Here is a 25224-nt window from a genome sequence, read left to right on the forward strand (position 1 = left end):
AGCAAAGCTAATGCAGTGAGCCCTCAGCTACGATCTACTTTCTTCTGCAAGAAGGAAGTCAGTACCAAGTCTAAGTTATCTGTGCACTGTTCAATCTTTCGACCAACTTTGTTGTATGGGAGTGAAAACTGGGTGGATTCAGGTTACCTTATCAGCAAGGTTGAGGTTACGGATATGAAAGTAGATAGGATGATTGCAGGTACTAGTAGATGGGAACAATGGCAGGAGGGTGTCCACAGTGAGGAAATCAAAGAAAAACTGGGAATGAACTCTATAGATGTAGCAGTCAGGGCGAACAGGCTTAGATGGTGGGGTCATGTTACACGCATGGAAGAAGCAAGATAACCCAAGAGACTCATGGGTTCAGCAGTAGAGAGTAGGAGGAGTCGGGGCAGACCAAGGAGAATGCACCTGGATTCGATTAAGAATGATTTTGAAGTAATAGGTTTAACATCAGAAGAGGCACCAATGTTAGCACTGAATAGGGGATCATGGAGGAATTTTATAAGGGGAGCTATGTTCCAGACTGAACGCTGAAAGGCATAATCAGTCTTAAATGATGATGATGATGATGATGATGATTGAGGTTGACGGATTGACGGACAGCGTTTTGAGCTGTTATTGCATAAATGTGGTATTTACAGGTAATCACGCTGTAACAGCATGCGTTGTCAGAAATGATAAGTTCACAAAGGAACATGTATCACATTGGAACAACCGAAATAAAATGTTCAAACGTACCTACGTTCTGTATTTTAATTTAAAAAACCTACCTGTTACCAACTGTTCGTCTAAAATTGTGAGCCATATGTTTGTGACTATTACAGCGCCATCTGTCACAAAGCGAAAAAAGTGGTCCAACTAAAACATTCATATTTCTTTACGTACTACACGAATAAGTAATAAAAAATGGGGGTTCCTATTTTAAAAAAACGCAGTCGATATCCGTTTGACCTATGGCAGCGCCATCTAGTGGGTGAACCATAGCGCCATCTGGTTTCCCACTTCAAGCTAGACAAGTTTCGTTCTTTGTAGTTTTTTCATTTATGTGTGTGTGTGTGTGTGTGTGTGTGTGTGTGTGTGTGTGTTCCACATCTCCTCCTAAGCCACTGGACCGATTTCAGCTAAACTTGGTACACATATCCGTTACTGTCCGACAACAGTCGCTGTCAGAGTAAGATCCGCCTATTTATATTAGCCCAGGAGATATAACTTCGTCGACAATGAGATGCGTGAAAAACTGCCGCAACATGCGTGACGTTTAAATTTGTTTCTTCTGTGCTGATAACTCTATTCGCAATAAATTTCGCGGACAGTACCCGTATACGTCGCTAAATGTTCCTAGAAAATTATATCATGGTACCACACATAGCTCAAGAGATATGAGGTCATAAACACTGAGTTGCATGAAAACTACCGCATTGTGCAGGACATTTAAATTTATTACTTCTTTGCCTGTAACTCCGTTCGCAACGCATTTTGCATACAGTATTCGCACACAACAGTGGACCCACCTACACAAATATATCATTGTACGACACACAGTTCAAGATTAAACGTCATGAACTGAGATACGAGAAAAAAAATGCCGCATGATACATGAAGCTTTATTTTTCTTTCTTTACTACTGGGACACTCTTACTGTCGCGTCAACTTACCTGATACCTAGCAGCTCTTTGGACAGCTTTGAACTGCGAAGCGAACAGCTGTAGGCGAAAACGACAGCCTTCTATAGAGCTACGAAGAGGCGTTGCCATAGAGATGTTTTAAAATTTGCGTTGTAGACACACGAGACAGCATGCAGAAATTGTTCGAGATATTACACTGCAAACACATTCCATTTTTTTTTCATTTCTTATAGAAAATTGGAAAAATAAATACCCAGTGAACGTCAGGTTTCTCAGATATTGGAATAATTTAAGTACGAAAAAAATGGTTCAAATGGCTCAGAGCACTATGGAACTTAACTTCGGAAGTCAGCAGTCTCCTAGAACTTAGAACTACTTAAACCTAACTAACCTAAGGACATCACACACATCCATGCCCGAGGCAGGATTCGAACTTTCTCTCCATCAGGTTTATTCTTTTTGCGCTTATTACTTTTCCGTAACAGTTTTTTAACCATATCTATTCTGTAACCGTTATTCATCGCTATTCTCTTAACGGTATTAATTTCAGTCTCCCTATCTTTTTCACTCATAGGTATATTGACTGCCCTATGCACGAGAAAACAAACTACGACTGATGCCGTGATCCCGAATGATTCATGCCATCCGCAGGCTTATAAAGAAGCTGCTTTAATTCTGTTTTACTCTATGGACTTCCCAACTATTTGTGATGGTATTTTGTCTTTTTAGTTCGTTTAATTTCATGACATAGACTTTACAACCTGATGATGAGAGCATTGTCTCTCGAAACGCGTTGTTAAAATATGTATAAGAATCGCGGTTGAATGCTAACAGTGATAACCACATTTGTCAAAATTGCAACTCATCAGGCAGCTCTCGTATTTAATAACCAGAACTGGCCTTAAGATACGAATTTTTACTCAAGACATCTTGAGAAAAAATAGATTTACAGCACCTCTCGGCAGTTGAAAAGTCAGTTGAATAAATGGTAAGGGAAAGAAGGCAGAAGACGAAAACCCCAGAAGCTAAGCCTTGGCGGGAAAGAGGACCCTGAGAACGAATCTGGGTCCATATGAAGACGTGACGTAAGAAAAAACGTTAGGCTCAACCTTAAATTGCATTTCCTGGAATTTTTTTTAAAGTTTATGTATCTTTTTTTCCGAATCTCTGAAAGTTAGACTTGTGAAATTTTGTGCACCTTTTTCTATAAACCCAATTAATGTTGTCTCAGGAGTAAATTTTGAAGTTCAGAGTGTAAACTGAGATATGAGACAAAGTACTTAGAATTTTGCATGAATTTTATATTATACTTACAGAATTATAATTAAAATTCTCCTGTTCAATAGATTCAAAAAATCTTCTGAGAGAAGCTTACTATACGCAAAGAGAATATCGGACAAAATTTTGTAGAAATTTCGTGACTAGTTTTTGAGCGAAAGGTACAAAATTTGTAAAAATGGTTCAGATGGCTAGAAGTACTATGGGACTTAACCTCTGAGGTCATCAGTCGCCTAGAACTTAGAACTACTTAAACCTAACTAACCTAAGGACATCACACACACATCCATGACCGAGGCAGGATTCGAACCTGCGACCGTAGCGATCGCGCGGTTCCAGACTGTAGCGCCTAGAACCGCTCGGCCACTCCAGCTGGCACAAAATTTTTAAGTTCCATACTAAAGTTAAATATATATAATCCAAGAAACTTAAACGTAGTAATTTTATGTAAAGCATGGTACCTTCCAAATTGGTGCATCTTTTAAATAGTTTTTGTTTTTCATGGACGTCCTCCCTTAACTGAAATTATGTCGTGTTAAAAAAACTCTGACAGGGTTCCGGTTTGGGGTATACGAAAATTTGATGTATTCTTCAGGTTTCATTCGCTCAATGTGTCCATCTAATTCCAGTAACAAAGAAGTTTCCCGCATGTCGACGGCTCAGTAACCTCGTCACAATATGCATTTTCGTAAATTGTCCGTAAACCGTATTAATAACGTGTTGCCACTAATAAAATGTGAAAGAATAGGGCAGCTCTTCCATGACACATTGATGCTAATTCCATACGTTTACACTGAATAGTTTGCAAGTTTGTGCCAGCTGAATGAAATGTAAGATAACGAGAGACTTCCGTGCGGGACGTTGCAACTCTGCCCCGCGCTTCCCACGTGCTCCTGCCGAACTGTCAATCCTAAAGTGATTGTGAACAGACTATAGTTATGTGATTTTTGCAAACACGACGCACACACTCACACACACACACCGACTCACTCTTTTTGCATTGTACGTGCTTCGACTACGACTGTGAGGTTCTCGTGACGTAGATGAGACACGGGTAAGCAAGACGAGGCGAGTGTGGTAGCTCACATATGGTAATCTCGGCGTGGGTCGGCGAGTTGAGGCCAGAGCACGCCCTAACCTGGGAGCCGCTCGGACGTCACGCTGACGCACTCCCAATTGCGGAGTTCAGCGGACAAGTGGCACAATTGGGCCCGCCGAGGCCCTCGTCCCACCGGCGCTATCGACTCGGAAAAAGCAAATCGAGTTCCCCAGTGGGGTACGAGGTGGGGAGGGGGGGGGGGGGTGCGGGGAGGGGTGCGCCACGGCAAATCTAATCCCCTGGCGCAAGCCGAGGGCCCGGAACACACCAGACCGCACCCACCCTCGTGCCGGCTGCGGCGACGCTGCCACGAGGGAGCTTTTGTCGGTCACATCACGAGCAAAGCAAACGACCTTCGAGGTTGATAGAGACCTAACATGAAACAAGCAAGAATACTGGGCGTACAGCCGATTCTTGCTACGATAACGTGCTGAAAAGTACCCTGCGAATTTATTATACGAAAACTGTTATAGCCTTTTACATGAAACGAACTTACACTCAAATGACAAAAGTAATGGAATACGTCCTAATATTGTGTCGGATCGCCTTTCACCTGGTGTAATGCGTAGCTCGACCTGGCATGGACACAATAAGTCGATGTAAGTCCCCCGCAGAAATATTGAGCCATATTGCCTCCACAGACGTCCATAATTGCGAAAGTATTGCCGGTGTAGGTTTTTGTACACGAACTGATCTTCAGATTATGACCCATAAATAGCCGGCCGCTGTGGCCGAGCGGTTCTAGGCGCTTCAGTCTGGAACCGCGTCACCGCCACGGTCGCAGGTTCGAATCCTACCTCGGGCATGGATGTGTGTGATGTCCTTAGGTTAGTTAGGTTAAAGTAGTTCTAAGTCTAGGGGACTGATGACCTCAGATGTTAAGTCTCATAGTGCTTAGAGCCATTTGAACCATTTTGACCCATAAATGTTCGACGGGATTCACGTCGGGCGATCTGGACGCTCAAATCATTCTCTTGAACAGTCCAGAATGTTCTTCAAACCAGTCGCGAACAATAGTGGCCCAGTGACATAGCGCATTGTCATTCATAAAAATTCCATGATTGTTTGGGATCATGAAGTCTATGAATGGCTGCAATGGTTTGTAAGTAGCCCAACTAACCATTTCCAGTCCATGATCAGTTCAGTTGGAGCAGAGGGCCAAGTCCATTCCGTGTAAACACAGCCCTCACCATTAAAGATCCACCACCAGCTTGCACTGTGGCTTCTTGACAACTTGGGTCCATGACTTCGCGAGGCTTGCGCCACCCTCGAATCCTATCATCAGCTCTTAGCAACTGAAATCGGGACTCATTTGACCAGGTCAGGTTTTCCAGTCGACTACGATCCAATCGATATAGTCACCAGCCAAGGCGAGGCTCTAGAGGCGATGTCGTGCTCTTAGCGAAGGCACTCGCGTCGGTCGTCTGGTGCCATAGCCCATTAATGCTATGTTTCGCCGCGCCGTCCTGACGGATACATTCGTCGTACGTCCCACACTGATTTCTGAGGTTATTCCACTCAGTGTTGCTTGTCTGTTAGCACTGACAACTCTAAGCAAACGACGGTGCTCTCGGTCGTTAAGTGAAGACCGTCATCCATTGCGTTGCCTGAAAATTAGTATTCTCGACGCACTCTTAACGCTCTTGATCCCAGAATACTGAATTCCCTAACGATTTCCGAAGTACAATGTCTCATGCGTCTAGCTCCGCGTTTAAACTCTGTTAATTCCCATCATGCTAAATAATCAAGTGTTTCACACGAATCACCTGAGTACAAATGACAGCTTCGTCAATGCCCTGCCTTCTTATACCTTGTGTACGCGATACTACCGCCATCTGCATATGCGCATACAGCTATCACACGACTTCTGTCACCGCAGTTTAATTAACATTCTACACCTTTATTGCTCATGTCTACATATTTATTTTTCGCATAGTCAGCCTTTCGATGAACACATTTCTCCCAACGAGAGACCCGCTTGTTGAAACCGTCACTGTAGAATGTCTTTGTTGAGGCAGCCACAACCTGACCTCTGCTAGTACCGCTTCGTTATTATGAGAGTGAAGTCCTCAAGGTGTTCTTTAACTTTTGGAAACAGATCCTTTAACTTTTGGAAGCAAATGAAAATCGGATGGGGCCAAGTAGAAATTGCATGGAGAATGATCGATAATAATGAGCTCAAGGCGTCCGATTGTTGCGGATATCGCAGCGCTTGTGTGTGGTCAGGTACTGCCATGGTGAAGGAGAGGGACTTCAATCTTTTCTGGCATAAGAAACTTTATTATAACACGCTGTTTCTCACGCATCGACGTATGAGGGCCAGTAAAATGAAAACCGAACACCCGTCATTCAAAAGTAATCACGACACGCTTAAGACATTTATCCCACTGGGAGACGAGACTATCAGTTCCCCTTGCAAAGAAGGCGGTCAAATGTTCAAATGTGTGTGAATTCCTAAGGGACCAAACTGCTGTTTTCATCGGCCCCTTGACTACTTCAACTAACATAAACAAACTTACGCTAAGAACAACACATACATCCATGCCCGAGGGAGGATTCGAACCTCCGGCGGGAGTGGCCGTGTAATCCGTGGCATGGCGCCTCAAACCGCACGGCCACTCCGCGCGGCTAGAAAGCGGTCGGCCGCTGTCAGGGCCACAACCCCGCGCACTCTTGCACTTCCTCGTCCGGCTGATGTCGACGTCCGGGCATGTCTTTCTTCTGGTCGCCAAAGATGAGAATATTACACGTGAAATATCTGGGATGTACGGACAATGTTTCAGTGTTCCCAACCAAATCACTGAAGCGGAGTGTTCATCTGATTGGCGGAGTGGGGTGGGTATTAATGCGCAATAGAGTGATTCCATCTGACAGCATTTCTGGGCATTTTGGCACTATAGCGCGTCGCAGTTTCTGCAGAATAGCGCTGAGCATCGATTGTGGCTGCACGCTCGAGGAACTCTGCGAGCACAGGAAGCATCCTGTTGCACGATAATGCCCGCCCCCGCACCGCGTTCACGAAACAGGAATTGTCTCGTCTCGCAGCGAGATAAGTGTCATAGCGCGTGCAGTGATTACGTTTGAATGGAACCATTCCATGGTCTCGTCGTGGTGGGTTCAAAATGGTTCAAATGGCTCTGAGCACTATGGGACGTAATATTTATGGTCATCAGTCCCCTAGAACTTAGAACTACTTAAACCTAACTAACCTAAGGACATCACACAACACCCAGCCATCACGAGGCAGAGAAAATCCGTGACCCCGCCGGGAATCGAACCCGGGAACCTGGGCGTGGGAAGCGAGAACGCTACCGCACGACCACGAGATGCGGGCGTCGTCGTGGTGGGTGTTCGGTTTTCATGTGACTGCCCGTTACACACCGCCATGTTACACGCTACAATTCAGAGCTCTCTGGAGGTAGAACCGGCAATGTCCATCTATCTATATCCGAATCCCGCTCCAGCTACTGCCGGGTCTGGGGGTTGACGAGTCCTCTCCATTTGCCTCGGTCCTCCCACCACTTTTCTTCCTCCACTTGCTGCCAGGTCACACCTCTCCTTTTTACAGATATTCTCACTCCCATTTTCCACCGTGTTCTTGGGCGCCCTCTAGGTCTTTTCCCAGCCATCTTTAGTTCTTCCATAATTTTGGGGAGTCTCTGCCCCTGCATCCTCTTAACATTCCCATACCATCTTAATCTCTTTTTTTTTCAATTTTTTCTCTCATACTTTCTTGTTTAAGGCCCTTTCTAATCTCTACATTCCTTACTCTGTCCATTCTTGTTTTTCCCTTAACTACTCTGAGAAATTTCATTTCCCCTGCTTGCAGTCTGCTCCAGCCCCTTTCTGTCATTGTCCATGTTTCTCCACCATAGGTGACGATAGGGATGTAATAATTCTTATACATAAGGAGTTTTGCTCTTTCTGAAACTTCATTATTCCAAATCAGGTGTTTTATTGTTTGGTAGAAATTGCCTCCCTTCTGTAACCTTCTGTTAATTTCGTTAGTTATTCTTTCATCCCTAGATATTTCACTCCCTAAATAAGTGAAGCTTTTTAACCACTTTGAGGGGTTCTCCATTCAAGCTAATATTTCCGTTGATCCCTTTCTCTCTTCCAAATACCATTACTTCACTCTTATCTTTATTTATTTTTAATCCATACCTTTTCATTATTGCCTTCCACGCATGAAGCTGTAACTGTACATCTACCTCTTTATCACTCCATATTACCATATCATGTGCAAAAATCATCTTTTTATCTTTTTCTTTTACTATATCTTTAACTGTCGTATTCATTCCCTCCATCACAACATTAAAAAGTGCAGGAGATAGAATACTTCCTTGCTTAAGTCCTTGTCTTATTTCGAAGTATTCAGAGTCCCCCAATGGTGTTCTAATTCTACAATTGTGTCCTCTGTACATTGTCTTTATAACATTAATGTATCCATCTTCTATATCTATCTTCTTCATTTCTTCCCAGAGTCTTTCCCTGTCAACTGAGTCATATGCATTTTCTATGTCTATAAAAACCATTATCACCCTTTTGTTATACTCCCAACTTTTTTCCATCAGTTGGCGGACAGAAAATATCAGGTCGATCGTGCTTCTGCCTTTCCTAAACCCATGCTGTTCTTCACTTAGCTCCTTTTCTGTGTTTTCACTTATTCGATTTAGTAAAATTCTTTCAAAACTCTTGGCTGTATGATTCATAAGGGTTATTCCTCTTTAGTTTTTTCATGTGACTGCCAGTTAAACACCGCCATGTTACACGCAACAATTCAGAGCTCTCTGGAGGTAGAACCGGCAATGTCGACTGAGTAATATGCAAGACGTGTAACTCATCGATCGGTATTCTGAACAGATAAAGAATTCGGAGGCATTATTTTTCACTCCCCCCCCCCCCCCCCGTAATTCAAACCTCGAAACATAGAATTTCTCAAAAAACCAAACTATACTCCGTAGGTCGAGAGAAGAGCTCTGACAGCTGTCAGCGCAGTTGCCAGTATTCTACACGTACGGGCAGCGAGCCAGCGGCAGGGCTGGCGGGGGCCCTTCGGCCCGCTGCAACACTCGGCTCCTTCAGAACCTAACAATGCCGCGTCACTCATTGCAACATTCCTGTGAGGGCAGCACCCTGCTGACCGATGTGTTCCTTGATGGAATATTTTTTTCAGATGCGCTAGCAGTGTTTGTCACCTTACACATATTTTCTTTAATGATGTTGCAGCCATGTGACTGCAACAGTTTTTATTGTATTGTTATACGGTTCAGATTTCGGTGTATTTCATACCAGTCTCATATCTTATGACATATAAATAAGTTACTGTACTTGAAAGTGGCCGAACTCTGGATCATATAACAATAAAATAAAAATTATCGTCAAACGGCGGTAACATCGTTAAAAAAAATTACCATGACTATGGTTCCAGCCAAAATAAAAATTACACACAATCAGATTTTCAACATTAACAAGGTAAAGCGAAGTGCACAAATATTACGTGTAAAGTATCGAATAAGGACGTTACCTCTATTTTTCGTGCTGGAGAACGGAAACTCCAAGATCATCGTCATCTGATTGGTCATCTCTCGTCACGACCACATAGTCTTCGGTATCTTCGCTGCTGCTGTCCTCACCGTCTGATAAACAAGTTACAATATTGTGAACGGATTCTTCTCTTACACCTTCTAAGTTTGACCTTGTAACCTCTCTGTTCGCCCCGGTAGCTGAGTGGTCAGCGTGACAGACTGTCAATCCTAAGGGCCCGGGTTCGATTCCCGGCTGGGTCGGAGATTTTCTCCGCTCAGGGACTGGGTGTTGTGTTGTCCTAATCATCATCATTTCATCCCCATCGACGCGCAGGTCGCCGAAGTGGCGTCAAATCGAAAGACCTGCACCAGGCGAACGGTCTACCCGGCGGGAGGCCCTAGCCACACAACGTTTCCATTTCCATTTTACCTCGAAGAAAACGGTCTATTGACACACAGTCAACATGGGTTTAGAAAACATCGTCCTTGTGAAATACAACTAGCTCTTTATTCGCATAAAGTGTTAATTGCTATTGACAAGGGATTTCAGATCGATTCCGGATTTCTGGATTTTCAGAAGGCTTTTGACACTGTACCACACAAGCGGCTTATAGTGAAATTGAGTGCTTATGGAATATCGCCTCAGTTATGTGACTGGATCTGTGACTTACAGTCAGAGAGGTCATAGTAAATAACGGGAAGCCATCGAGCAAAACAGAAATGATTTCTGGCATTCCCGGGGATAGCGTTATAGGCCCTTTGCTGTTCCTTATCTATATAAACGATTTGGGAGACAATCTGAGCAGCCGTCTTGGGTTCTTTTCAGATGACGCTGTCGTTTATCTACTAATAAAGTCATCGGAAGATAAAAAACAAATTACAAAACGATTTAGACAAGATATCTGAATGGTGCGAAATTGGCAGTTAACCCTAAATAATGAAAAGTGTGAGGTCATTCACATGAGTGCTAAAACTCTTAAACTTCGGTAACACGATAAATCAGTCGAACCTAAAGGCCGTAAATGCAACTACATACTTAGGAATTAGAATTACGAATAACTTAAATTGGAATTAACACATAGAAACCGTTGTGGGGAAGACTAACCAAAGACTGCGTTTTATTGGCAGGACACTTAGAAAATGGAACAGATCTACTAAGGAGACTGGCTACATTACGCTTGTCCGTCCGCGGTGTGGGATCCTCACCAGATAGGACTGACGGAGTACATCGAAAAAGTTCAAAGAGGGGCAGCACGTTTTGAATTATCGCGAAATATGGGAGAGAGTGTCACTGAAATGATACAGGATTTGGGCTGGACATCATTAAAAGAAAGGCGTTTTTCGTTGCGACGGAGTCTTCTCACGAAATTCCAATCACCAACTTTCTCCTCCGAATGCGAAAATATTTTGTTGACACCGACCTACATAGGGAGGAACGATCGCCACGAGAAAATAAGGGAAAGATAAAGGTGTTCGTTCTATCCGCGCGTTCGACGAGATTGGAATAACAGAGAATTGCGAAGGTGGTTCGGTGAACCCTCTGCCAGGCACTTAAATGTGATTTGCAGAGTATCCATGAAAATGTAGATGGGGTTCACGACGTTCTTCCAGTTTTCTAGCGTTATTCGTGTGGCAGCCTCTGTGTGTCTAGCAACTTAAAGGTGTTGTCTCACTCCGCAACATCTGCTTGTATTTATGCCCAGATGAGTTCAATAACGTTGTAATGGCTATGGTACGGTGGAAGACGTATAGCGTTGTGGCTGTGGTTCTCTGATAATGTATCAGTCGCATAAAGCGTCTTCTGTGGCTTGTATCTTTTCACTAATTCCGGAAGTTCCGCTTTCCACATATTCTGTTCAGAGCGTATTTTATTATCTTTCAACCAGCTGACTATTTCGTCTCTCCGTGCAGCAGCCGTTGGTGTCTTATTTAATTGTACTGAATGGTACATTACAAAAACACTACCAAAACTTACGTTTTTGATTGTATTTGCATTCATCTCCTCGTGGTAGGCGACTTTTTTTTCTTTTTTTTTAATTTTTTTACTGAAACATTATCATAGCACCGGGCACAAAACCGTTCACAGATCCAGCACGAACTGTATGTAACTAGTCGTCCTCCCTTACCACTTGGTACATTCATAGTTCTTTGGCGCGTGTCGTCTGTCCATGCGACGGAACGCGTGCATGGCGCACGTTGACCCATGTTTCGTCAATCCATATTACATTTTCCGGATTCACTGCTAACAGCTCGCGCAGGAAACGACACCTCCATGCTACAATGTCTCCGCGTTCCACTAACACCTTTCGTCCTGAGAACTTTTTCCAACGGAAGCCATTTAAATAAATAAAAAAAAACTTTGGAGAGACATGTCGTTCTGCCTGTGAACAAATCACTGTCCGACAGTGATACCATCAACTTTTTAAGTGCAGGATACTCCTTCCTGCTGTAGTAGGCGCATATGTGCTGCCTGATAGCACTTCCGCCAAACTTGTCAGTTTCAGTCACACGACACGATCTCTTCCTTGACTTTCCAGGCGTCACAATAACAGAGCTCGCAGCTAAATTGGTAGCCTCTTTATCATTTGTGACACTCTTCACTGTCGCTGTAGAGATCTTCAATTATTTTGCCACTCTGTCAACCACTTTACTCACTGATATCCAAGGCCCACCGTTGTCCCTTTCGCTTTCAAAGTAAACACGTAATCTGTATATAAATTCGCGTGTCTGGTATTTCAGCTTAGCTCCTTTCCCAAAAGCCCTCTCCTCTGCACTAATGCCCCAAGGCTGTGTCAATTGTCAGAGCTCTTCTCTCGCCGAATGGATTATGGTTTTCTGGTGTCTTAAAAAAATCTCGATAAATCGAAGAGAAACTGTTTTTTTTTAGGATACTCCATAAATCGAAGCGATTATCATGTACATTACTGATAAGCCTTACAATTAAAAATTTCAATTTTTGTTACTTATTTTATAGCCTGTTGAGTATTAGCTTACTTGATGACGGAAAGAAGGCCGACTGTCTCCTAGTATTCACTGTATGATGTCGGCGCAAGTCGGAGCATTTTGTGTCAACAGTGTTCTCTTTACGACTGCTACTAAGATCAGCGATGAAACATAGTAGTCTTTCAGTAGCATGGCAAAGTGCTGTGTTACAGCCGCGCTGGATTAGCCGAGCGGTCTTGGGCGCTGCAGTCATGGACTGTGCGGTTGTTCCCGGCGGAGGTTCGAGTCCTTCCTCGGGCATGGGTGTGTGTGTTTGTTCTTAGGATATTTTAGGTTCAGTAGTGTGTAAGCTTAGGGACTGATGACCTTAACAGTTAAGTCCCATAAGATTTCACACACATTTTTTTCCCTGTGTTACATAAGTCAATTCACAAGTAAACAAGAATGTTTGAATACGAACGCCTCTAAAATGTGCTTTCACAGATGCTATTATAGTTAGTTACGAAAGAGAAATGTACGTGTGACAGTATCGCTTTAGTTTTAGTAGGACAAACTTTTCATTGCAAAAATAGTTTTAAGCGAGTGCTTTATACACCTAAAAATAAAGCGTAATATAACAATCTATCAATCGATATGTGGAACAGCTTAATTTAAATAATTGAAAAGGCAATTAATCGATTCTAACTCATAGATGCCCGTCCCTATGAAATAGTCGATAATTGGATTTGTTTGTCAGTTGTTCGGATAATTGTTCCATTGTAAATCTCTCCGTGGCACCCCGTTGTACTCTCTGTTATGCATTACTGTTACCACAGGATATAACACAATTATAAACATGACTCAAAGTAGTATAAATGTTCGACTTTTCGCAGGAAAGAAGCAAGCTACTGAGCCCGTGGAACGTCGAGTGAAACAACGGAATAGGAAGTAGCGAAAGTTTTCAGGATTCTGTCATCCACGTTGCCGAATGTACAAGTTTCCTAATCGCTGGCGCCAGTACGACGCTAACAGCGAGCAGGCACGGTCGTTTGCTGTTCATTTGTGCGATTTTAAAATGTGCGTTAAAATTAATGATCTTGCCAGATGTAAGGCCCATAGTGTTTTTGAACTAAAAAAAGTCCATTCTATCGACATTTATAGATAGGTAACTGAAATTTATGGAAACATGATGAATGAAGCTTTAGTTCGAAAACGATGCATCATGTTTAATGGCGGACGAAAAAATATTCACGATGAACGAATATTCACTATGAACGAATATTCACGATGAAGGATGATCAGGTCGACCTTCAGTTCTCACTGACGAACTCGAATGGAGGATCGAGGAAAAAGTTCAACACTATAGACATTTCACTATTAATGCGCTGAGCTTACGCTTTCCAGAAATTTCATGATCTGTTCTAGAATAATATGTTAGAGGTGTCTAACATTCTGCGTGGTGTCTGTTTGTTCTAAGTCGTGTCTCCCTACCACTTTCGCGCAACGACGCTCTGAGCGTGTTTTTTGGGGAATTGACTAGTTTGAATCTGGGACCTATTGCTGGCAAGGAGACGCCAGACCACACATGACATGTGGAGTTCAGAAGAGTTCAGTGAGACTAGTGATGATATAATCAAATACTTAATGATTTCAGCGTCAGCTCCACTGCGCTCCCTGTAGAAGAATCTTAATACTAACTAAATTTAGTGGAAGGGGTTCAAGGCTTTCCTACTTTTAGTTAGCTAGTAAAATATCGTCGAAAAAGCAGTTAAGTTTACCATTGGAAATTTTATTCTACTCACAAAACATTGTTTATAAATTGCACTATTGATAAAAGGAAATATTTTAATACAGGTTGATAAAAACCAATTGCGTTGAACAAAAATGTGAACGAATATTCCCTAAATGGGTTTCCAAGTTCTACAATGGATCGAAGGATGACCTATGCCATATCACATCTATAATCTAGATTTAAGTTAAGTTTCATAAAAGAGAAAACTATCAAAATGGTCTACAGTGACCCTCAATTATCTTTAATTACTTATTTAACTTGTCGTAAATTACAGTGGCTGATGTGGCTTCTCAATAATTATATAACAGAAAAATCATCGTGTTTCAGATCTTAACTTCTAGTAGCAAATGTGAATACCACGAAGTTTAATTGACGATCGACACTAGTATTACGTAAAAAGGGGATGTAACAGATGAGACTTCTGCAGTTCTGAGTGAAGCCTTATGGCGGCATCGCGTGCGTTCATTACCTTGTTGGTGTTTGTAACGCCGGAAATGCATATCATCCTATTTCCATCTATTGTACTATTTTTTTTTCCTTGTTTTGTTACCTCAAGATATGACATTTCTGTCTCTTTATATATTGTAATTGTTTTACTGTTTGTATATATATATATTTATGCACTTATGTCGATGTATAATTGGTTTGTTTTGTAAATATTATTTGTATTTTTACGCTGGGTCTTGCCTAGGGAAAACTGCTATCGAACGATTACATCGATGGGTCGTGTGAAGAATCAAAGTGTGTAGGATCTTTGGTAGTGTTAACTATGCCGCGTGGAGCGCGGGCAGAGCATGGGGGAGTCTGGCTGGAGTAACGAGTGGAGCAGGTGTGTGGTGTGAAGCTCCCGCGAGTTGCCGCGCTTTCGGTGTTTGGCAGCATGTAATTGCGCTCGACTTGCGATGATAGTTTCTGACATGGTGTCGCGGACGAGAAGCATTAGCTGGCGCACATCAAGAGCCCGTTTCGTCTGATGACCGTGTCGAGAAGAAGGCGCGCCAACATCCAGCTTCTGCAACAGCGACGGCCGACAATGGGTGACTGTCCCCACATCCTCGATCGACGGCTTAAAACCTTCAATCAACTAACAAGGAAGACTGGAAGCACGTAAAGTTTTAGAACTGTATGGCAGACCTCAGCTTTTCAAACTTTTAAAATTGTTGCATCACAAAATTACAGCTACTTAGCATGAACCTTTGTTGCTCATTGTCCCAATTGCATTACCAAGCAGGGTCCCTTCCTTTTCCGAAATGAACCCGAGTGTCGTTGAAATTCAAACGCCAGCATAATTCCATTTCACTGCTTTAATTTCAAAGTTCAGTTAAAGTATTCATAGCTGGCTACAATACTTAGATTACACAAGCAGAAATTAAGAGTGCTAGTTTTGTTACCATATTTTAGCTTACCTGTGACTGCAACTCAGCTTGGTACGTACTAAATTTTACTATTGTTAATTGTTCAGAATCATTTAATTCAAGTTCAAAGCTAAATCTCTTATTTCTAAATTGCGTAGATTCAAGTAGCTTTTGAAATGATTGTTGAGGTAGTCCAAGACTAACTGTATTTTACTGAATTTCGATGTGCTTAAGAAAGAAAGCTTCTTATTAATTTCAGTCACTAAATTAACTTTCAGTTTTCCGGTTTTATTAATTCTTTTGCTAAATTAAGTCAGAGTGCAGCGAAAGTTATTACTTCTGACAAACTTTCAGTTTTCACACTACACATGTCAACCTTCAGTTGCCACGCTTCTAGTGCTAATTATATGTGTAATTACCTTTCTTTTTCAGTTACTATAGTAATTGTCCTTAGGACTGGCGACCGTAGTTTCCCCCAAATCTCAAATATCTAATTACCGCTAGTTAATTGTTAACGTAACGGCCGCACATTTACTTTCTTCATTAACTTTACCCCTTTTCAAAATTAATTTCTACCAGTTTCATTTGCATTTTTCCTTTCATTTAGATGTAACCCTTTCCTCCCTCTTTACCGACAGATTAACTTCGGTGACGATTGCTTTTTCCCAAATTTCCATTAGGTACACGCAGTGTAATTTTTCACTGTCATTAAGGTCAATAAGTGAGGGGGAGGTTACATGTTTAGGCAGCGTCAGGGGACGGCGGGCGGCGCAGCTCCACGCACCTCGCCGTCTCGGAAGCAACTCTCTCCTCGCTTCTCTTTACTACAATTTACCGACGTTGGTTTAATAAAAAAGGTATCTGGCTGTTTTTTCAACTGACCAATCAGGGTTTCAATGTTAACCTTAAGCTCCGCCTACAAAAATTCTGTCCATCCAATGAGAAACGTTATACTTTTCGTGGTGAGGCAATGTTTGTAACGTTTGCAACGTAACAGAGACGCGTATAGTCTCACGCTAAAACTTTCAGCTGGTGTGGTCCTTTTAATGTTATCATAAGATCTATACTGTTCTTCTGGAGGGCTCTATCTTTTAACATGGGCTGGGGGGGTGGTCCTGGCGGTCGCCTGGCGACGTGGGTGTCCGTCCCTTATCGTAGGGCCTCCTAGCCTATACGACTCAGATCTCAGCTTCTGTTCTCGTTTCTTCCCTCGGAACTGCGTCTGTTTCACGGTGGTAAGGTATGACATGCATTTAGGCGTTCTTGTGTATGCCATTTGCTCACTCGTTGATCGTATTACTTTGGTTAATTTAATGTCAGGATTTATTCGGAGCTATCTGACATACTGCCGGATTTGCTATCATGTCAGAGTTTTCATGGAAGGTGTTGGATTTGCCTGACACCTTACAGGTGATTGGGCTATAGACAAGGGTACGTGGCAGAATTTTGACCGAAAACCGCAGGAGACAGCGATTGGCAGCTGTAGTGACGTTTTCCACTCGCTACGTCAAGGATGACGAGGAGCTGTTAAACCACTTTGTTACTGGTGACGAGACCTGATTTCGCAAATAAGTCCAGAAACAAAACGCCACTGAATCGAATGCATCATTGACGACCTCTAACAAAAAGGTTATGGGCACAGTGTTTTGGGGTCGAAAGGGCGTCCTGCTCATCGACTTTGTGCCTAGAGGAGAGAGCATAAGGACAGCGGCCTAGTGCCAGACGCTTCACCGACTACGCTACGCCGTTCGCCGTTCAAAACAAACGGTTAGGATTGCTGATAAGACGCATTGTGCTGCTATCGATAACGCTCGCTCTCACTCTGCAGCGTCGCCGAAGGATTTGCTTCGGTCGTGTAAGTGGGATGTTTTAGAACCGAAGCAGGACGTTAGTAACTGCTTCAAATAAGCGGCAACAGTGTCTAGAAGGCATAGGAAAGCTTATGGAGCGCTGCAACAAATGTTTAAATTTGAATGGCGACTACGTAGAGAAATGGCTAAGATAATTTAAATACACTCAAAAAAAAAAGATGCACCACGAAGCAATTCTCCGAATGGGACGGACGATTACAATTTCAGAGAAATTGGATGATTTATTCAAGAGAAAGTGCTTCACAGATTGAGCAAGTCAGTAACGCGCTGGTCCACCTGTGGTTCAAAAATGGTTCAAAAGACTCTGAGCACTGTGGGACTTAACATCTGTGGTCATCAGTCCCCTAGAACTTAGAACTACTTAAACCTAACTAACCTAAGGACATCACACACATCTTTGCCCGAGGCAGGATTCGAACCTGCGACCGTAGCGGTCACGCGGTTCCAGACCGAAGCGCCTAGAACCGCACGGCTACACCGGCCGGCCGGTTCAACTGTGGTCCTTATGCAAGGAGTTATTCAGCTTGGCATTGATTTATAAGAGTTGTCAGATGTTCTCCTAAGATCGTCAAAGCCGTCTGGTGTGGCCGAGCGGTTCTAGGCGCTTCAGTCCGGAACCGCGCTGCTGCTACTGTCGCAGGTTCGAATTCTTTCTCGGGCATGGATGTGTGTGATGTCCTTGGGTTAGTTAGGTTTAAGTAGTTCTAAGTCTAGGGGACTGATGACCTCAGATGTTATTGTCCATAGTGCTCAGAACCATGTGAACCATAGGAAGATCGTCAAAATTCCGAGCTGGTTGGAGGGCTGTGCCCGTAATGCTCTAAAAGTTCTCAATTAAGGAGAGATCTGCCAATCTTGCTGGACAAGATAAGGTTTAGCAAGCAGTAGAAACCCTCGACGAGCGCGAGCTGGCATTATCTTGCTGAAATGTAAGCCCAAGATGGCTTGCCATCAAGAGCAACAAAACGGGACGTAGAATATCGCCGACGTACCGCTGTTCTGTAAGAGTGCCACAGATGACAACCAAAGGCGTCCTGCTATGAAAACAAATGGCACTCCAGACCATCACTCCTGGCTGTGGACCGCACGGCGGGCGAAAGTCACGTTAGTATCCCACTGCTCTCCGGGACGTCTCCAGAAACCTTTCCGGACTTGAGTCTCAATCTCTGGAAGAAAACTACCTTCACTGATGAGTGCTTCTTCGATCTGATTCCCGATTACCATGCGATCAGCGACGGATCGCTGCGATTTTGCCAAACACGTTCAATCTATTAAGTGATCGGTCGCTCATGCAACGGATCGCTGCGATCCGTCGCTCGTGTGTGGGGACGCGTAAGAGATTGTGAAACCCGTATTTCTTAATGGTCAAGCTGAACAACCGTACCTAAAATCATTTCGTTCAACTTTTGGTAATCCACCTCCTTCACAAAATACTGTGTACAATTAGGTTGTAGTATTTCGTCGCGGACGTACTTCCGTCAGCGATGAATTTCGTGAGAGTCGACAAAAAGAGAATGTTGTAAAAGAAAATCTGTGCTGTGCACAATTTGATTCTAGAAGAATGCTATGTGAATTGCAGTGAAACATAGATGCTGACAGGAATACACTCTTTGAAACCCTGAAGGCAGCAGTGGTAAAATAATGCAAGGAACGAAAGGTTATACACAACTCTTATAGAAAACACATAGCAGTTACAAGGGGCATGAGAGGGAAGCAGTAGTTGACTGGGGAACGAGACAAGCCTACCCCTGATGCTATTCAATCAGATCGAGCATTAAAAACAACCAAGGAGAAATTCGGAGAAGGAATTAAAGTTCATGGAGTAGACATAAAAGCTTTGACTTTTGCCCACGGGATTGTAACTGTCACAAACAGCAAACAACATGAAGAGCAGTCGAACGGAATAGATAGTGTGCTGAAAAGAGGATATAAGGTCACGATCAACAAAAGCAAAATAAGGATAATGGAATGTAATGGAATTAATTCAGACGATGCTGACGGAATCAGATTAAGTGAAGAGACATTAAAAGTAGTAGGATAGTTTTGCTGTTTCGGCAACAGGATAACTGATGATGGCCGAAGTAAAACGGGTATAAAATGCAGACTAGCAGTAAAAGAAGGACATTGCCAATAAAAAGGAATTCGTTAATATCGAATATAAATTTTACTGTTATGAAATTAGGTTCCTTTGCATTAGTTCCATACTTGACAATCATATACAACCGTTAACTCGAAGAAAGATCCGTACCCAAAGACTGGAAAGTTGCACAGGTCACACCAATATTCAAGAAAGGTAGTAGGAGAAATACACTTAATTACAGGCCCATATCATTAACGTCGATATGCAGCAGTATTTTCGAACATTATGAAGTACCTCGAAGAAAACGGTCTATTGACACACAATCAACATGGATTTGGAAAACATCGTTCTTGCGAAGCACTACTACCCCTTTATTCGCACGAAGTGTTAAGTGATATTGACAAGGGATTCCGTATTTCTGGATTTCCAGGAGGCTTTTGACACTGTACCGCGCAAATGGCTTGTAGTGAAATTGCGTGCTTATGGAATACCGCCTCAGTTATGTGATTGGATTTGTGATTTCCTGTCAGAGAGGTCACAGTTCGTAGTAACTGATGGAAAGTCATCGAGTAAAACAGAAGTGATTTCTGTTGTTCCCCAAGGTACTGTCATAGGCCCTCTGCTGTTCCTTATCTATATAAACGATTTGGGAGACAATCTGAGCAGCCGTCTTGGGTTTTTTTCAGATGACGCTGTCGTTTATCTACTAATAAAGTCATCGGAAGATAAAAAACAAATTACAAAACGATTTAGAAAAGATATCTGAATGGTGCGAAATTGGCAGTTAACCCTAAATAATGAAAAGTGTAAGGTCATTCACATGAGTGCTAAAACTCTTAAACTTCGGTAACACGATAAATCAGTCGAATCTAAAGGCCGTAAATGAAACTAAATACTTAGGAATTAGAATTACGAGTAACTTAAATTGGAATTAACGCATAGAAACCGTTGTGGGGACGACTAACCAAAGACTGCGTTTTATTGGCAGGACGCTTAGAAAATGTAACAGATCTACTAAGGAGACTGCCTACATTACGCTTGTCCGTCCGCTTTTAGAATAATGTTGCGCGGTGTGGGATCCTTACCAGATAGGGCTGACGGAGTACATCGAAAAAGTTCAAAGAAGGGCAGCACGTTTTGAATTATCGCGAAATATGGGAGAGAGTGTCACAGAAATGATACAGGATTTGGGCCGGACATCATTAAAAGAAAGGCGTTTTTCGTTGAGACGGAATCTTCTCACGAAATTCCAATCACCAACTTTTTCCTCCGAATGCGAAAGTATATTGTTGACACCGACCTACATAGGGAGAAACGATCACTACGATTAAATAAGGGAAATCAGAGCTCGTACGGAAAGATATAGGTGTTCGTTCCTTCCGCGCGCTATACGAGATTGGAATAATAGAGAATTGTGAATGTGGTTCGATGACCCCTCTGCCAGGCACTTTAAATGTGATTTGCAGAGTAACCATGTAGATGTAGATTTAGATGTAGATGTATTCTGAAGGTATTTATCTCGAGTTCGGCCTTGCTCGTGAACAATAAGCAGTTCAGACAAGAAGAGGAGCTTTTGAAGTGTGATATTGTAAAAGAAGGCTGAAGATTAGATGCGTAGATAGCGTAACTAATAAGGAGGCACTGAATAGAATTCGGGTGAAAACAAATTTGCTCTCAGAACTTGACTAAAGGAAGGGATCGATTGATGGGACGTATTCAGAGGCATCAAAGAATCGTCAGTTTGGTGTTAGAGGGAAGCTTGAGTGGTGAATGGGGAGGAGGGGGGGGGGGGGAGGATTGTAGAGGGACGCCTAGGAATGAACGCAGTAAGCATGTTTAAATGGATTTCAGTTGCAGTAGTTATTCGGAGATGAAGAGGATGCACAGTATAGAGTACTGCATCAAACCAGTCTTCAGGAATAACGAAGACCTCAGTACTTTCCACTTTGCATATACCTTTACCTGTGAAACAGATCGCTTCCCAATGGACTCTGTAGAATTTCAACGAAGTTGAAAAACAAGCTCGTGTCACTTTATTGGTATAAGAAACTGCTTGAAAAATTCGTGCGAAAAGAGGAAAATACGTATACAATTCGGAGGCAGGAGACGAAGCTTGGATATATTTCCATGAACCGTAAACTGAGCAGCGATCAACTGTTAGGGTGTTCCGAAAAGAACCGAAACCGACATGTGTGGCTAGTCCGCGAACCACTTCCAGGAAAACTGGTTGCTTTTCTCGTTCTACTGAACGTGTCGCGACCATCGCGTTAGGGGGTCGAAGAGCAGTTAAATATTGACGATATACACCGCAATTCTTGACCACATGGCCTTAGCGGCCGTTTCAATTTACTACCTCTTTACTACTAAATCTAATCGCAACACATTTTAGAGACTACCCATACATACCACTGAATTTACCTCCAAAATTATGCCATTGTACGACATAGTTCAGGAGATATAACGTGACAAACATTTGAGACGCGTGAAAACTAGCTTTTCTTAAGACGGGGCGCAAACTATCCTTACTGTACTCACCCCGTGAATAATCTGAAACTAATAAAAGCATCATAATTAGAGTTTTGTGTCTTCGGCAATAAAAGTAACGTCAAATACACTCTAAGAAAAGGAAAAAAGACACATCACGAAGGAATTATCCGAATGGGACAGTGATATATATGTACAGTGATGTATATGTACAGACAAATAAATTATTACAATTCAGAAAAATTCAAGAGAAAGAGCTTCGTAAATTGAGTAAGTCAGTAATGGGTTGGTTCACCTTTGGGCCTTATGCAGGTAGTTATTCGGCTCAGCATTAATTGATAAAGTTGCTGGAAAAACTCCTGGGCGATATCGCGCTAAATTCTGTCCAATTATCTCTATAGATCGTCCAAATTCTTAGATGGTCGGAGGGCCCTGCCCATAATGTTCCAAACGTTCTGAGTTGGGGAGACATCCGGCGACCTTGCTTGCCAGGGCAGGGTTTGGCAAGCACGAAGACAACACATAGAAACTCTCGGCTCGTGCGGGTGGACAGTGTCTTGCTGATATGGATGGCCTGCCATGAATGGCAACAAATGGGACATTTAATATCGGTGACGTACCGCTGTGCTGTAAGGCTGCCGCGGATGACAACCAAAGGGCTCCTGCTCTGAAATGAAATGGCACCCGAGGTTGTTCGTGGTTGCCAGTGCTAATGGCGTGCGACAGTCAGGTTGGTATATCACTGTTGTACGGGTCGTCTGCAGACACGTCTTAGGGCCGGAATCTCATTGACTGGAGTATAATTGTCTTCAGTGATGGCTCCATCTTAGAACTGAGCCCCGATAACCAGCAAAGACGTGTCTGGAAATGGCCCAGACAGCTGTGGGATACATACCTGACTACCACCAGCCATACAGCCCGACAACCGGTTCAAAAATGGCTCTGAGCACTATGGTATTCAACATCTGAGGTCATCAGTCCCCTAGTACTTAAAACTACTTAAACCTAACTAACCTAAGGACAGCACACACATCCATGCCCGAGGCAGGATTCGAACCTGCGACCGTAACAGTCACGCGGTTCCGGACTGAAGTGCCTAGAACCGCACGGCCACGGCGGCCGGCCCGACAACCGGGATTGCTGGTTTGGGTGTCATTTCATTCCACAGCAGGAGCCCTTTGTTTGTCATCGGCGGCACTCTTACACCACAGCGGTACATCGACGATATTCTACGCCCCGTTTTGTTGCCATTCGTGGCAAGCCATCCTGGGCTTTCATTTGCCCGCACACCGCGAGAGTTTCTATTGCTTTTCTTCGTGCTTGCCAAACCCTACCTTGACCAGCAAGGACGTTGGGTCCCTTTGTAAAAGAAAACCTTTGGAACATTATGGGCAGGGAGGGCCCTTCCTTCAACCATCTCGGGATTTCGCCGATCTAACGCGCCAGCTGAACAGAATCTTCCACGATATTTCTCAGGAGGACATCCAACAGCTCTATCAATCAAGGCCAAGCGTTACTGACAAGCTCAGTTTGGGAAGGTCTTTCTCTTGAATAAATCATCCATTTTTTCTGAAATATTAATCATTTGTATGTCTGTACATGTGCATCACATTTACCGACTTCCGTCTACTCAAATAATTCAATCGTGATGCGTTACTCTTTATTTTCTTCTCCTTTTTTTTTTTTTTTTTTTTTGCAGTTTATGTGCAGTGGTGTTGGGGATTACTGGTGTGCCCAGACTTAATTAGAACGCATGCAAAAATATATCATACAATGAAGGCTTTCACGACCGGATGTTTCAGCTGCCGAGAATTCTTCCGAGTTGTATGGCCGTGGTCCATGCAACTCTTCTATCCTTGACGTTGCGTCCAAAGCTACGTTGGACATCTTCGGAGGTGCTCCTGGTTGTGCTGAGTCTTGCCGACTGACGAGTCGGACATCGAAGAACGGCCTAAATACCGTGGGAAGTGGGCGTGTTCTGGATTTCACGTGATAGCAGAGATAAACCTTTTCAAGGATAAAATATAACTATCGATCATAGTCCATCAAAGTTAAAAAATACTCACCGATTCTGTAGCGCCGCTGTCCATATATCGCTGAGTTCATAGCTTCTTCTTTTCTGTTAAAATTATCCCCATGTTTATATATTTCGATGGCTTCTCTATATAGCCGTGGATAATAGTTCGTCACAGTACATAAAACTTCAGTTTCCGAAAATTTCACTACGTGATCACCCGATTGCAGAGCATGTTCCGCCACGGCTGACTTATCTCTTTTCCCTAGTCGGCAAAGACATTTATGTTCCTTCAACCGTGTATTCACACTTCTCTTTACAGCTCCAATGTAGACCCTGCCACATGTACACGGAGTCTTCTATACACCAGACAAGTCAGTTTTGGACGAAACGTCAGGGCTAGAAAAGTTCCATGGACCACGGCCATATAACCCGGAAAAATTCTCGCCAGCAAAAATATATCATTTTAAAAGGTAAAATTTTTAGAAACTATAGAAAGATTGGTTTTAAAAGGCGAAATTTTTAGAAACTATAGAAAGATTGGTACCAAAAAACATTTGTCATTCGCTGTTTTTGTAAAAATTAAAAAGACAACCCTCGAACTATCAATTCTGACAAGGGCACCTCCTCACCGCACCCCCTCAGATTTAGTTATAAGTTGACACAGTGGATAGGCCTTGAAAAACTGAACACAGATCTATCGAGAAAACAGGAAGAAGTTGTGTGGAACTATGAAAAAAAAAGCAAAATATACAAACTGAGTAGTCCGTGTGCAAGATAAGTAACATCAAGGAACGCGTGAGCTCAGGAACGCCGTGGTCCCGTGGTTAGCGTGAGCAGCTGTGGAACAAGAGGGCCTGGGTTCAAGTCTTCCCTTGAGTGAAGAGTTTAATTTTTTATTTTCAAACAATTATTATCTGTCACCAGTGCCGTATAGAATATATCAGACGTGTTTTCCTGTGGAGGAATCGGTTGACCTATGACCTTGCGATGAAATGTTTTCGATTCCCATTGGAGAGGCACGTCCTTTCGTCTACTAATCGCGCCGTTTTGCGGTGCGGTCGCAAAACACAGATACTAAACTTATTACAGTGAACAGAGACGTCAATGAACGAACGGACAGATCATAACTTTGCGAAAATAAAGGAAATAAATTTTTCGTTCGAGGGAAGA

General features: G+C 43.0%; 1 protein-coding gene across 1 annotated transcript in view; it reads left to right on the top strand.

The window, feature by feature from the left end:
• LOC124619262 overlaps positions 1-25224 on the top strand; it is a 559103-nt gene that overhangs the window by 459473 nt on the left and 74406 nt on the right. The gene's annotated exons all lie outside the window — the stretch shown is intronic.

Source organism: Schistocerca americana, chromosome 6 (assembly GCF_021461395.2).
Source record: "Schistocerca americana isolate TAMUIC-IGC-003095 chromosome 6, iqSchAmer2.1, whole genome shotgun sequence".
NCBI lineage: Eukaryota > Metazoa > Arthropoda > Insecta > Orthoptera > Acrididae > Schistocerca > Schistocerca americana.